Source organism: Callospermophilus lateralis, unplaced genomic scaffold (genome assembly GCF_048772815.1).
Source record: "Callospermophilus lateralis isolate mCalLat2 unplaced genomic scaffold, mCalLat2.hap1 Scaffold_63, whole genome shotgun sequence".
Taxonomy (NCBI): domain Eukaryota; kingdom Metazoa; phylum Chordata; class Mammalia; order Rodentia; family Sciuridae; genus Callospermophilus; species Callospermophilus lateralis.
In genome coordinates this window covers 13078269-13093620 of record NW_027514713.1, presented here as the reverse complement: position 1 = coordinate 13093620, position 15352 = coordinate 13078269, and the positions used below count along the sequence as shown (strand labels likewise).

The 15352-nt window shown below is 36.5% G+C and overlaps 1 pseudogene; it reads left to right on the top strand.

Moving 5' to 3' along the window:
* Positions 1-7894: 7894 nt before the first annotated feature.
* On the top strand, positions 7895-10064 carry LOC143640809 (microphthalmia-associated transcription factor pseudogene; annotated as a pseudogene).
* Positions 10065-15352: the final 5288 nt, after the last annotated feature.

Genomic DNA, 15352 nt, shown 5'->3' with positions numbered 1-15352 from the left:
GAAAAAATTACAGTTTGTGACTAAAATAGCCACAGAGATTCCAGGTAATAAAGTAAATAAATTCAGACATTAAAATAAATATGTTAGTGTATCTAAGGAAGTCAATGAAACACAGAAAATTATGTTAAGTACAGTGGAAACTATTAAAAATAATATCCAGAATGAAAAAAATTAAGCAAAATTCAGGAATCAATTAATGAATTTAAAAGCAAATTAGACAGAGTCAACAAGTGAGTTTGTAAAATGGAAAGTCATTAGGAAGAAAATGAACAGAATAAAATGCAGAGAGACAAAAAGATGAATGATGAAGTAGAATTGTAAGAAAAAACAAAACAGTGAGACACCACAACCTATTACTTGGAATGGAAGAAAACAGAAAGATTAGAAAAACAAAAATGTCGAAACAATCAATGAGAATTTTCTCTGATGAAAAATTTAATGTTCATTTTCTGGAAACTCCATAACATCTAAACTGAATTATAGGAAAACCTCCCATTATAGATAAAGTCCCATTTTAGGAAACTGCGAATAGAAACAGCAATGAGAAAATCTTAACACACAAAAGCAAGGGAGAGCAGGGAGAGAAAAAGGTGAAGGGAGAGATATTATAAAAAGAATATTGTTTTAAAAGTAGTAAAACATATTAACTTTTTGGATTGCCAATAGTGAAGTGGCAGACAGAAGTTAATGGAATATTTTCAAAGACCTGAAAGAAAATCATATGCAACAACTAATCTAGTATAGTTTTAGTTCAAAAGTGGAAGAAAGACAATTTTATGACAAATGAAAACTGGGCAAAGGTGTTACTGGCAGACTCAACCTAAAGAAAATGCTAAAAAGTATTTTTTTCCAGTTAAAAGGTAAATTACTAAATAACAACATTATCTTTAAAAGATTTGGGGATGTATAAAGTTACAAAAAATAAAGAAAAATGGAAATTTATTTGGTAAATCTGAATTTCAATGTTATAAATACTAACATAAATATGTAGACTTGAAACACAAACATTTAAACATAAAAGTAAGAAACAAAGCAATTGGGAACAAAGGAATTGTTTGAAAGTTCTTGTATTACTAGAAAGGGAAAAATAAAACCACTAATTTATATTTAAACACTACTAACCATGGATGCATTTTGCATCTCTGAACTAATTTAAATGAGTATAAAAAGATATTTTAGTGAGCTGGTCAATTGAGGGAAAATAAAATCATTATCAGAGATCAATCTAAAAGAAGCTAATAAAAATAATTAAATAGGACAAATAAATAGAATAAGAGGCTTCCACTCTGTGATGTCAAAATTTGCATTAAGTATGTAGAGTCTGGGATTATGGAATGGTAATAAGCTCTTAACAGTTTAATAATAACACATAAAATGACTTTAGGTTCTGTATAAAATAAAAAAAACAAAACAGTACCAGAGAGTTTTAAAAGGGGAATGACTTTTGAAGGGAAATAACATTTTGCAAGTACGAACCAGTAGGTGGTGGGCTCTGCATTTGGGGGTTATGACCTGAGAATGGGTTTTAGTTCCTGTACAGTGTGGGGGAGCTAATGTTCCAATAGACAGTTCTCTTTGGGGGCTAGGAGAGTAAAGAACAGATCCTAGGGTGACCATAGCCACCAAGTAGGAACAAATCCCCTGGGAGCATTAACTGAAGGAGTGACTGTGTTCACTGTTCACACTTTCCCCAAGTATGTGGTTGACCATACAGTATAGGATAATCACCCCTCCCACTCCCTGCACAAAGAAATCACAACTACACCTTAAGGAACTGAGGCAAGAGTCAAACTGCATCTATCAAAGGCAGCTCAGAGTTTGCAGTTTGAGTCTAAGTAAGGCAAATGGTGAAACAGGCATCATCGAAGAATATGACAATATCCAGAACATAAAACTCACAATGTTCATGATATTATATAAAATTACTTGACATAAGAAAAATTAGCAAAATTCTTACTCATTCTCAAGGGAAAATTCAGCAGATGACAACTCTGAGGTGCACTAAATGTTGCAATTATCAGTCAAGACTTGAAACTGTTCCTATGCAAATGTAAAGGACATTTTGCTTGCAATGAGTGAAAAACCAGGTTTACATTAAAAAAATATCTAAAATATTTTTAAAGGACAAATGTATATATTGAAACTAAAGAATTACAAAATCTGAAAAATTCACTGGAAAAGCTTAATAGAGAAAAGAAATGATGTAAAGAAAAAATGTCAACAGCCTGAAGAGAGATCAGGATCATCAAACTTTTCTAAAAGGGGTCATAAAGTGAATATTTGAGGCATTATAGACTGTAAGTTTCTGTAGTTAAGACAACTGAACTCTGCTTTTGAAGGGAGAAAGCAGTCATAGAAATATGTAAATAAGTCTGTGGATAAGCTCTAATTAAACATTACTTATGTAAACAAATGTAGGCTGAAATTTCTCCATGGGGATGGATTGATAATCATTATCCAATGACAAAATGACAGACTGAAAACATTTTGAGAAAATAAACTGATATTCATAGACTTGTCAGACAGGATCAAAAGGTCTGGCATGTGGGTAAATGCAGTCTCCAAAGGAATGGAAGAGGAAAATTGACAGCAAAAAGTTTCCAAAAGTAATGGGCAAAAACATCCTTACTTACATTAGAGGTAAAAAATCTACATATTTATAATTCTGAGTGAACCCCTATGAGTAAAACACCACACACACACAAACACACACACACACACACACACACACACAGACACACACACACAGAGAGACACAAAGTGGAGGGGGGGGAGGGGTGAGGGGAAGAGAGAGAAAGATGGACAGATACAGGCACACAAGCTAGGCACAACACTCTGAAAATACTGAAAATCATAGAGGGGAAAAAACCTTGAAAATAGCCAAAAAATTAAAAAAAAATACACATTGTATGCAGGAGACAAACCACTTCAAGAAAATAATGGCACAGGGCTGAGATTGTGGCTCAGCAGTAGAGCACTAGCCTAGCACAGGCAGGACCTGGGTTTGATTGTCGGCACCACATAAAAATAAAGGCATTGTGTTGTGCCCATCTACACCTAAAAAATAAATATTAAAGAAAAGAAATAAAATACTGGCACATTGTCTTTAAAGTGAAAAATGAAAAAAAACTCTAACAACCCAGTGAAAGATTTCTTCTTAGAATTAGAAGGAAAAAGAAAAATATTGAATATAAAGTAAAACAGGACAGTTCCTTCTAGAGAATTATACTAAAGGAAATGTAGAAGAAAGTTCATTATGCCAAAGGGAAAAAATGCCAAAGGAAAACTCAGAACTTGGAGAATGAACTAATAGCTTTGAAAAGTCAATGTACAAAACCTGCTAGTTGAAGTTCTCTATCTCTTTTTCCAGGGAGGAAGGAAATATTAGGGAACACAATTTTTGTTATAATTTTTGAGATGAAAATATTTTTCTCTTTTTGTATTTTTTCTTCACTAACTGCTAATTATAACTTTGCTACTAAGTTTTCAATGTAGATAATATTTATAATCTTTTTTATATCTACAATTATATCATTTTTGTCTGAATCTGTTCATAAACATAGACACATTTAAATTATTATGATTTACAAAAATTGAACAATTTAAATAACTCCTCTGAAAAGTTACATTTTATTGGAAAAATATCCAACCTTATGTAATACAACAAAGATACATTTACTATAACAAAATGAAAGATAATTTAGACCTAATAATATCAGATACTTTGTAATGTTTCAGCAAAAATTGCTATAAGAAATAGAGTACTATTTCATAATGACTAAGGTTCTAATTCCTACCCTATCCCCTATCTCTCTGTTTCCTGGCTGCCAACAGGGTGTAGAAATAAGATGTAATAACTCCTAGTTTTATTTATACTGACAGCACACATAGTTTCAAATTATCTAAAACAAAAATTGACAAATGCAAAAATAAATGATCACTGATTATTGGTGATTTTTATAAATTTCTCACAGTAACTGATGAAACAAGCAGATATAATCCACATTTGTGCAGGAGATTATGTATGTTGGTCAAGTTCACATACAGACTGAACTACATATGGACTTCAGAATACATCAACTATACATGAACTTCAGAATGCATATTTGTAATAGTTCTTGAGAGGAATGGAACCAACAGAATATGCATAATATAACAGGTGATTTATTAGATTGCTTCACATAAACAAAGGCAGATACGTCCATGTATGGCCATCTTCAGGCCTGGAGAGCCAGGAAAATCAGAGCTGCTTAGTCCAAGAAGCTGGAAGCCTCAGAATGAAAAAGAAGCCAATGATGTAACCCCAGTTTAGCCTCCTGGATTGCCACCACCATAAGTCTGTTCAAAGGCTGAAGAACCTGGAGTCTGATATTCATGGCTGATAACAGTTGAAAAAAAGGGTCTGGTGTGAAAGAGAGATAGCATCCTCCTTTTCTGCATTTTCTTTTTTTCATTCCATCAGGATCCCAAGCCTATCAGACAATGACACCCACATTTAAGATAGAACTTGCCCACTCAGAAACACTTTTACAGATATACCCCAAAGTATTCTTTATCTTCTCTCTAAATGTCCCTTAATCTGGTCAAGTTAACAACCAATATTAATTATCAGAATGCATATTCAAATATGTATTGAAATATTTTTTAATATATGTAAACACAATTTACCAATATAAAGCATATTTCCATAGAAGATACACTATACTGTCATAATATCAAGGGATCACACTATGAAGAATGATACTTCTGATGCTATGAGAAATAAATAAAAAACACAACTTATGAATGTTGATGAATAAGAAATAGAAAATAAGAATAGTTTTTAATGTCCTATAGAAATAGTCTTCATAATAAGAACTCTCCTGGCAAAGAACAATCTAGTTGACATTTAGAAATATTTGAAGAAGAAATATTTTCAATCCTACTCAAATTTTCCTAGAGAATAAACAAGAAATAACCTTCTGCCCTTTTCTAAACTTTTAGGAATTTTACCTTTGATAAAATGCAAGAGTGACTAAGACCAAAAAAAAAGAAGGAAAATTGTAATCAATATTACTTTGATGCACAAGTTACAAACAAAACCTTAGCAAATCAATTCTTGCAATATGTGAAAAGGAATAACAACCATATCTCAGCTAATTTTACCCTAATAGTTTGATTTTGTTTTAATATTTGGAAATCAAACAATAAAATTCACACTGTTAACAAAATAAAGAATAAAAATTGTATGATAACATGAAAGGTATCAAACAAAGAATATTTTGAAATTCAATTTTCTTTAAAGACAAAACCTCTCAAAAACTGGGAGCAGAAGTAAATGCTATTAGGGGGTTGTGGCTCAGTGGTAGAGTGCTCACCTAGCATGTGTGAGGCCCTGGGTTTGATCCTCAGCAACACATAAAAATAAATAAATAGAATAAAGGCATATATATATATATATATATATATATATATATATATATATATATATACTATTAAGCTAGTAGAGAGTTTCCAAAACAAAGAAATAAAATCTACAGCAAACTTCACATTTAAAATGGTAAACTATTTAGAATTTTATTTCAGCAATAAAGGAATGCTTGCTCCTACCACTTACATTCAACAGCACACTTGGAGTTTTAGCTAGGACAATACAGAAAGAAAATGAAAGAAAGGATAAATAAGCCAGAAAGGAGGAGTAAAGTCTATCATAATAGCCTACATGATGGAGAAAATGGATGTGGAAACAAAGAAGTAGCATAATTACTTTATTAAAGTCATATATTTGTGGAATTTTAATTAAAACCTAGGATTTGAATTCTGTCTAGTGTGCTTTCAGCCTTGTCATATATTCTTTTCATAATAGAGGAAAATGTATTCCCAAATGGTCTTTTTTTTTAATCCTCAAACAACTTCTGAGTGCACCCATATACACTTAGTAAATGAGAATATTCACATGGACACATGAAATTTATAAAGAATGTACAGATTAGAAAGCCTACTGTTAATATATCTATTTATTTTGTTTCTGCTTGCCAAGTATCACTCAGTCTTCAAGCAGCATAGACTACAATTCTAGGCTATAAACCAATTTCCCTTTTCCTCCCAAATAATGCTCACTTGTACCAAACAGAAACATAGTCCCTGCAAATTTCTTTTGTGACACTCCATGAGTCCCTTTAATCCATTTGGATTACTTGTGTCACAAGTGCTAATGCCCACAGACAATAGGAAAGATGGCTTAAGGGCATCTCAGGAATTTTCCAGACCATGCCCACTGCAAGCACCAGTGTGTAGAAGTATCAAATCCTACACAGGGATGTATAGAAAGTTGTTTTCCAGGATATGTTTCGCCATGCTCAGCCACCCAGGTACTCAGAAGCTGCTGTAGCCTATGTCCCAGAAGACCCCGCTAGGTTTTAAGCTGGTAGCAAAGTTTGGTGTCATCCACATGGTGGTGCTGGTACTGCAGGAAGGCATGATGTTGGAGTTAGAGGCCCCATGGAATCTTCCACTAAGATTTCAGAGAAAGGCCAGCAAGTCAGGCAAAGGGCACCAGGGACAGAATCCCTACAATTCTTGGTAGGGCAATGCACAAAGCTGTGAAGGTGAATTCAAAGTTAAAATGGACATCCTGGGAATTAAGAGATGCCAAAAATGTCTGAAGAAGAAGACTTTTGGCTGTAGAGAAAACCAGGCCAAGAGACAGGCCATGAGCATGGCAAATGGCTAGGCCCTTCTGAGAGAACATCTCACCAATGAGCCCTAGTTGCCAGAGATGGAGCTAGGGGGAAAAAAACAAACAAACAAACAAACAAAACAGAAAACAAAAAAACATTTCCCAACTGGATTTAGGTCTTGTTTTGATCCTATTTCTTCTTTCTATTCTCCTGTTCTTTCTTATTGGAAAGGGAGTGTTTACCCTGTGCCACTATATAATAGATGTTTGTAGCTTGCTTTTGATCATTACAGGAGTTCAAGTCTGTTTCTGAGTCTCAGATGACATAATGGAATTAAAATTTTGGGTAATTCTAGAGCTGTTAAGATTATAGGGATTCTTGTAAATGGACTAAATGCATGTTTTTCTTGTGAAATGGACAGGAGCTTCTGGGAAACTGGGTAGAACTCAGTTGTTGGGATATGAGGTGCATCCTCTAAACTCCTAGGTTGATGCAGGAATATTGAGGTGGAATGATTAGATCATGAGAGCTGCCACTAAATCACTTCATCCTATTTTGAATCAACAACTGAGTGGTAACTGTAGGTAGGTAGGTGGGAATTTGCTCCAGGAGATGGTTCATTGGAAGTGTGCCCTGGAAGGGTGCAACTTCTCTGAAGCTTTTTAACCTGTCCCCTCTCTGTTTCCTTGCTGCCATGAGGAGAGCAGTTTTCCTCTGCCTTACACTTTTGCCATGATGCTAGGCCTCACCTCAGGCCCAGAGCAATGTAGTCGACCAACTGTGAACAGAACCACTAAATCATGAACCTAAAGTAAACTATTCTTCTTTTAAGTTGTTCTCATTAGTCAAATATATATATATATATATATATATATATATATATATATATATATATAGAGAGAGAGAGAGAGAGAGAGAGAGAGAGAGAATGGTTAAATGCAGTTTAGCCTGGGTATATAAAGTTTCAATATATGAAAAATAATATGATCTGTCTACTAAAAATCTGAAGAAGTAAAGCTACCTGGCCACATCAATTGATTCATGAATTATTTGACAAAATTCAACATCCATTCATAATAAAAAACTCATAGGGGCGGACTCCACCATGCAGGCTGTGCAGAGCTGCGCAGGGTGCAGCTGGACCAGCCACCACCTCCCTGGGCGCCCTATTCTGCCCTGGCTTGGAGCAGCGAGGGGCCTCAAAGCTGGAGACAAGCTGGAGCCAAGCTGGAGCCATGCAGTGGAAATTAGGGATCCTGATGGATTTCAAAGTCAGGGAGGAGTTCCATGAAGAGCCCAAAATCTACTAATAACTCAAAAGTCAGTCCCTGAAGAGCAGCAGTTCTGCGGAGCATCCTGGGACCTCCAAGCCTTGCATAAGCTTGTCCAGTATGACATCACGCATCTTGCTACACCAGCAGCATTTGTGTGAACAGATGCAGGAGCAGGAGCACAGATAGCAGCAGCAAAAGCTGCAGATGCCCCAGTTCCTGCAGCAGAGAGTGCCCATGAGCCAGACACCAACCATCAATATCAACGCACCCACAACCCTTCCCTCTGCTACCCAGGTACCCATGGAAGTCCTTAAGGCGCAGACCCACCTTGAAAACACCACCAAGTACCACATACAGCAAGCGGAGTCGTAGCAGGTAAAACAGTACATTTCTACCACTTTAGCAAACAAACATGCTAACCAAATCCTGAGCTTGTCATGTCCAAACCAGCCAGGTGACCGTGTTATGCCACCGGTGCTGGGGAGCAGTGAGCCCAACAGCCCCATGGCCCTGTTCACGCTTAACTCTAAGTGTGATAAAGAGGGGTTATATAAGTTTGAAGAGCAAAACTGGTGGAGAGCGAGTGCCCCAGCATGAATGCACACCCACAGGCTTCATGCTGCAAATGTATGATGTCATCGAAGACATCATTAGCCTGGAATCAAGTTATAATGAGGAAATCCTGGGATTGATGGACCCCACCTTGCAAGTGGCAAACACGTTACCTGTCTCTGGAAACTTGATCGACCTTTATGGCAGCCAAGGCCTGCCACCACAACCCTCCACCAGCCCTCATCCCCAGCCTCAGGATCAGCAACTCCTGTCCTGCAAATCTCCCCAACATCAAGCGGGAGCTCACAGACTGAAGCAAGAGCCCTGGCCAAAGAGAGGCAGAAGAAAGACAATCACAACCTGATTGAATGAAGAAAATTTAACATAAACGACCGCATGAAAGAACTAGGTACTTGGAACCAACTCAGGGGCCCCCAGACCACATTCTCTGACTCCTTTGCCCATTGAAGAGCTGGAGGGATGGGAAAGGAACTGGTCCTCTTCCTGCTTCTGGCGAGGTGGCACCTCTGCCAGTGGCCGTGTAACTCCGTCAGCTCTGGATCATCCTGGCATCCCTATGAGTTCCAGCGCCAACCTGACCTGATGCTTGCCTATGAGCAGGTGGTCTCTGATGCTGACCAGGTGACCCCTTCAGTAATTCCAGTGTCTGCCAGGCCTAAGCCATGCAACCCCCAGTGGGGAGCCCACTCCTGGTTCCCTGTCCCCAAACCAGCCCCAGATGTTCTTTCTGCCTTTGCCCTTGTCTTAGTCCGTGATTCTGAATCCCCTCTATTTAAATGCATTTTTAGGTTGCTCCTTTTCTGTCTGAGCCCCAATGCATAAAGATAGTCTTTAAGTAGAGAAAAGATTGATTATAGTGCAAATAGAATTGGGACAACTGGCTAATCTTTAGGATAAAGTTTATTTATTCAGTTTATACACATGTTTTCCATGTGGATCAAAATTTTGAATGCAAATGTACTTAGATGAGGAAAATAATTAACCTTTTAAACATGATACTCTTTTAAATCATGCCTTCAAAAAATAAAATAAAAAATTAAAAACTAGGTACTTTGATTCCCAAGTCAAATGATCCAGACATGCACTGGAACAAGGAGACCATCTTGAAGGTATCCATGGACTACCTCCAGAAGGTTCAGTGAGAGCGGCATGATAAGGAGATGGAGAGCTAGCAGAAGAAGCTGGAGCATGCCAACTGGCACCTGCAACTCAGAATCCAGGAACTCCAGACGCAGGCCCAGGCTCACAGACTCTCCCTCATTTCATCCACAGGTCTCTGCTCCCCAGATCTGGTGAACTGTATCATCAAGCAAGAGCTGGTACTGAAGACTGCAGCCAGGACCTCCTGCAGCACCAGGCAGACCTGGCACGTACCAGCCTGGACCTCACGGACAGCACCTTGGCCTTCAGCAGCAGCCTGGGGCCAGCAGCTGAGGGTGCCCAGGTCTACAGCGTCCCGGCGTCCAAGCTGGAAGACATCCTGAAGGATGATACACTCGCTCCTGCCTGGGTGACTGACCCACTCCTGTCCTCCATGTCCCCGGAGGCTTATATGTAGAATCTATAAAGAATTCTCAAATTTATCACTGAAAGAATTTATACACCAAATTCAACATTAAAATAAAAAAAAACCTATTAAATATTACCAAAAAAACAGAAGAGACATTTCATGGAAGAGGATTCATAGATGACAGACAAACACAAGGGAAAGATATTCACCTTGATGAGTCAGGAGGGCAACATAAACAAAGACCATGATGAGAAATCACCAACCACCAGTTGGAACAATCAAAGCTCTAAAATAGTGGCAATACCAAGCATAGAATGCAACTCAAGACAGTGATAAGGTAAAACTTTCTGTCTATTAGAACAAAACTCTGAAAAAGTGGAAATACCAGCTATTTTCAAGTATGTGGATGCTGGGAAACCAGTAAAGCAGAGTGATCCCACCAGCATATGCCAACCTGGATTGATCTAAAGACACTATCCTTAGTTTGAAAAGCTAATCACATAAAACCACATTATGTATGATCCCATTTTTGCAACACACAATGACAAATTTATATTGATAGAAAATCAGTTAGTGCTTATGAGGGGTTAGGAATGGTGGGAAGGTGACAGGAGTGAGTGGAATTCTGAAGAGGTCGCACAGGGAGAAAGAGCTTTGTGATGATGGAATACTGTATCTTGACTATAGCCACGGTGACAAGACATTCCACGTGTGATAAAATGACACAGAACTACTCTATGAGTTGCTAATTGTTGCTAATCTCAACTAGATAGTGCAGATTGGATACTATGTTTAGTTAGGTAATGTGAAACCATGAGGGGAAAACACAAGCAACAATTAGCTACTGGAGGAGACAGAAAAAAAAAACAACATTCAGAATAGGGTACTGAAATTAGCATGGGGTACTATTTACCTGGACAGAATAATATACTGTCTATTAATTTAACTAAAAATATAGTTTAACCTGAATAGTAGAAAGTAAAGAAAAAACTGAGGCAAACAACTGAGGGAGGGGTAATAGTAAGGTCCAAAGCAGTATCTGTAATGGAAAGGAAATAATAGCAATTTTTACAATTATTTAATCAAAACATGGCAATGTAACCACATTAATTTGACTCAAAGAGGAAAATAGTAAAAGACACAAGTAAGGATTTGAAAACAGTTGCCTCTCCAGATGAAGACTGATAGGGTCCAAGAGAATGGGAGAAAGGTCTTTTTCCTTTATCTATTGTTTCTTTTAGTGTTTTGTGTAAAATTTGATAAATATTTCCAAAATGAGGACTCCTTATCAACTAAAAATAAGTTATAGAGTCAATTAAAAGAGTATGTCCTGTATAAAACCATCATGCAACAAAATTCCTAGAAATATTGGAGAAAAATAAACATTAATTAAACTTCACAGAGAACTTTCAAAAAATAAAGGGAAGTGGGAGGGAGAGAAAATACAAAGGAAGCTGTAAACAAGATCTGTGATTATGAGCTATTACTAATGCTGTCTCTTGACAACATCAGCATTAGTGATTAACAACTGTGAAGGAGACAAGCTGCACATCCTTGGGCTTTAACAACACAGAGAATAGTATCCATGACTTACACATGAAGCTGGGGCTCTCCACAAAGTAGGGACAGAGTAGACAAAAGTTACTCACTATAACAAACACAACTGTCTGCCCTACCCCTCTTTAGATCTTTTAGATCCTAGGCTTCCTTTCTCTCTGGGTAGATATTCTAATTTACATGATCTTCATGGTACAGTAATAATGTAGTCACACATGAATAAAACTATGCTAGGTTCTGGCATTAACAACTTTATTCCATTCTGTATGAAGGTTTGCTTCTTCAATCCATGTGTTTCAGGATTCCAGAAAAACAAATAAACAAACAACAACAAAAAAACAGCGAAATATAAACACAAAGAAATATGTCATTGTTTGAAAAAGCCAGTGGAAACCAAGACCTTCAGGTAATAGCACACAAAAAAGTAAAATAATGATTTAGCATGTACAAAAGAAAAATGGACTATGAGATGAAAAGGAAAAAAATACTACAAAGTATACTAGAAAGACTAGATTATAAACAAATGTTATGCTAAAGTACAAAGAAGTATAATTGAAGTTGAGTATTCCACACAATGGGTATGTTAATGCCAGGTAAGACAGAGATGAAAAAGAATCAGTAATAGGAAGACAGGCCTTGAGTGTTTACCTGGAACACAACCCACAGAGAGAAAAGAGAAATATGAAAGAGATTAAGTGGCAAAAAATAAGTTGTGGGGGATGTATTCATTTTATTTGGATATTTAAAAAGAAAAGTCTGAAATTAGGAAGTAGTAAAAGGGTTAAAGGCTAAGAACTGACCCAAATTCAGGAAGAAAAAATATTTCTTAGGTTTAAAGAAAATTATGAGTTCCAAGAAGGAAGAATAAAAGGAGAGAAAGAGAGAGAGAGAGAGAGAGAGAGAGAGAGAGAGAGAGAGAGAGAGAAATGCACAAATGGACACATGTAGAATAAAAGATTTTCAAAACTGAGGGGCAAATAAAAACTGACCACAAAGGAATAAGCACATCAACCTGCAAAGACAGTAGTAGTAAAATAGACATGTCCCTATAATTTACAGTTTTTGCTTTAAGTATTATTAAGGAACTAAAGGTAATAAATAATAACTCAGCATTTTGTTCCCAGGGAGGCTACATTTTAAGACAGTGGCACTTTATCCAACACACGTGATAGTGTTTATCACTAGCAGGTCCTCATTAAATAACTTTTAAAGAATGTACTTTCTGGAGTGGGAAATTGAAGCTACCAGAAAAGGCTGACATGCAAGAAGAATTGTTGTCCAACGATCGAAGTTTACAATACATGGCCATAAATATTCTCTGGGTACTTGGTGTACTTGCAGCAACCCAATAACCAGTTGCCCTAAAAAGCAAATAGACTAATGTAAGCCTGCAACATAAAGTTACATCTCATGAAGAAATACGATCCATGACAGCTTTTGATTAGGAGCAACATTACCACTTAGATGGCTGAAAAATCCATCAGACATATTTGCTATTTAATATAGATGCAGCAATACCACCACTGAGACCCCTAAAGTAAGAGTTCTCTTCAAAGCATATCAAGGCCAAGGGTGTCATTGGTTGGACTTCAAAGAAGGAATAGAAGACAACATTCAAGTTTAAACTGAAGGTATTGTGGACAATAAAACTTAAATACTATTTTTTCCATTTGCGAATTTTCTACATAATTGTGAGAAAATGAAAGCAATTCTCTTCTAAAGTATAATTTTTAAAGCAAATATTTAAATGTTCTCATAGAATAAATAAACCAATCATTAAATATTCAAATTTTAAGTTTTTTTGCATTACTGGTGGGATAATAATAAAATTATTTTTCTGGATATATTTCCTCTGAGTATTTGAAATATTATTAAAATTATAATTTTAAGCAATTTCTTTTAGCAGGTCCTGAATACCAGGCACTGACTAGATCATGACCATGGCAGGGACAAGCTGGCTCTCCACCAAATGGTGTTAAGGGTTCAGGGAGCAGGCAGGGATAGGAAGGATAGGAACACTCAAGCAGGCCAGTGAGACAGCAGAACAGAGTACTAGTGTTCAAAGGCATCCAAGCAGGGAATGCAGATGCAAGTCTTAATGTTTAGGGATTTCTCTAGGAGAAGAAGGCTGAGGAAGAATTCTAGGGAGAGGAAACTGCTATAGAAAGGAATTTAATCCTGAAATACCAAAGGTCATTTATTTAATTAAGTTTACATAAGTGTGCCATGTATGATTTAGTAGTAATATCCAATGAATTGAAATAACTTTGTCCTTTTGCATTCTATGTAACAAATTCTAACACAAATAGTGTTGTCTGGCAGAAAGTGTACCTGGCTGTGAGTTGTACCAGAATACATAGCCCAGAGTTGCTTGATTGATAGTGGAAAGCCACATTAGATGCTAGGGATATACATTCTGTGGCATCCTAACACTAATCTTGCCTCTTCCCGACTAAGTTTTCCCCACAAGAGTAGATATGAAAAAAAAAAAAATGAGAGACTTAGTAAATATATACACACTACACTTTTATTGATTCTGCTCATTAATTTTCTAGAGCATTATTTTTAATATACACAGATTAGTTTTTCAGAACTAAACAATAAATTTATTAGTGTTTTTGGCCTTCATAAAGTAGCTTCCACTCCAAAATTTCCAGCGTATTTTTAAGAATTATTTATTACCTGCAAATCCATGATTTTATTATCTTTTAATGCTGAGTAACATTCCATTGTGTATATATGCCACATTTAAAAAATCTATTTATCTACTGAAGGGCATCTAGGTTGGTTCCACTGTTTAGGTATTGTGAATTGTGCTGCTGTAAACATTGATTTGGCTGTGTCCCTGTAGTATGCTGTTTTTAAGTTCTTTGGGTATAGATCTAGGAGTGGGATAGCTGGGTCAAATTGTGGTTGTATTCCAAGTTTTCCAAGGAATCTCCATACTGCACAAATTTTCAGTCACATCAGTATTGTAAGAGTGAGCCTTTTCCCCACATCTTTGCCAAACTTATTGATGTTTGTATTTTTAATAGCTGCCATTCTGACTGGAGTGAGATGGTATCTTAGAGTAGTTTTGATTTGCATTTCTCTAATTGCTAGATATGTTGAACATTTTTTCATATATTTATTAATTGATTGTATATACTCTCTGAGAAGTTTTTCAGTTTGTTGGTCCATTTATTAATTGGGTTATTTGGTTTTCTGGTGTTAAGGTTTTTGAGTGCTTTATATATCCTAAAGATTAGTGCTCTATCTGATGTGCTTGTGGTAAAGATTTGATCCTATTCTGTAGGCTTCTATTCACCCCACTGATTATTCTTTTGCTGATAAGAAGCCTTTTATATTGAATCCATCTCATTTATTGATTCTTGGTTTTAATTCTTGCACTATGGGAGTTTTATTAAGAAAGTTGTGGCCTAATTCCACATGATGGCGATTAGGGCCTACTTTTTCTTCTATTAGACTCAGGGTCTCTGGTTTAATTCCTAGGTCCTTGATCCACTTTGAGTTGAGTTTTGTGCATGGTGAGAGATAGGAGTTTAATTTAATTTTGTTGCATATGGATTTCCAGTTTTCCCAGTACCATTTGTTGAAGAGGCTATCTTTTCTCCAATGTATGTTTTTGGTGACTTTGTCTAATATAAGATTACTCTAATTATTTGGGTTAGTCTCTGTGTCCTCTGTTCTGTACCATTGTTCTACAGGTCTATTTTAGTGCCAGTGCCATACTGTTTTTGATACTATTTCTCTGTAGTATAGTTTAAGGTCTGGAATAG